The sequence below is a fragment of the Echinops telfairi genome, unplaced genomic scaffold (genome assembly GCF_000313985.2).
Source record: "Echinops telfairi isolate 266 unplaced genomic scaffold, ASM31398v2 ScPeMD7_7468;HRSCAF=8506_0, whole genome shotgun sequence".
Classification (NCBI taxonomy): domain Eukaryota; kingdom Metazoa; phylum Chordata; class Mammalia; order Afrosoricida; family Tenrecidae; genus Echinops; species Echinops telfairi.
The window spans coordinates 1069304-1070334 of record NW_022111369.1 but is presented as its reverse complement, the minus strand read 5'-3'; positions in this window follow the sequence as shown (position 1 = coordinate 1070334).

The window sequence follows — 1031 nt, the reverse complement described above, 5'->3', positions numbered from 1 at the left end:
ACCCATGTGCTTGACACAATGGATGTATGTATGGATTGTGATAAGAGTTGTATGAGCCCCAGTAAAATGATTTAAAAGAAACATTTTTAAATTTAATAGTATAATGGGGTGCTCCTATATAAAATTTCAGTATCTCTTAACCATTTATAGGAGTGCTGATGGTGCAGTAGGTTAAACATTGAGCTGCTAACCCTGAGGCAACCTTTCAAAACCACCAGCCACTCTAACACACCAGACCATCTTTCCCCTCAGGAAACAGATCGGGATGTCTTACCCCATGAAGACTTACAGTCTTGAAAACCCTACACTGTACTATAGGACCTCTCTGAGTAGAAATTGTCTGTAGGGAATGGATTGGTTTTGGAGGGTTTTAATCACTTATGTCAAGGAAAGGAAAGAACATGGCCAGTCTGTGTTTTCCGCTGGAGGGAGGAAGAGTACTGTGACACTCTAAAACTTCTTCTTTGGCCTGAGGGGGATTTTTTATTTTTTTTTGCAAAGGAGTGTTTTTAACATGGAACATCTGAAGTCAAGTGCTACTAAAAATTCTCATTTTGCCAAGATTATTCCACACTTAAATATTAATGGCTTCCCTCTTGTTGAGGGGAGGGTATATCTGTTATGTAAAAACAATTATTAATTTTTTATTGTTTTCTATCTTGGATACAGACATAGAAATAATTTTAATACAAATAAGGAAAAGGGATGTGTGTGAATATGCCGTCAGTTTGCTTCCAGTGTACAGTATTTTTCCGCTTTCATTGCATGGCAGGAAAGAAAGGGGATTAAAGATGGAATTAAAGAGGATCTGCAACTTATATCTTGGTCAAATTCTTATCTTCTAGTCTTACTCTCTTCTATGAAACAGAAGGAGCTGTAAATATTCTTAAGGAGGCCTATTCATGTAGTGGCTACACACTGGGCTGTGGTCCACATCGTTGGCAGTTCAAAACCACTGGCATTTCTACTCCCATAAACAGTTTACAGTTTCCGAAGCCTACAGGGAGTCACTATGAGTCAGCAATGACTTG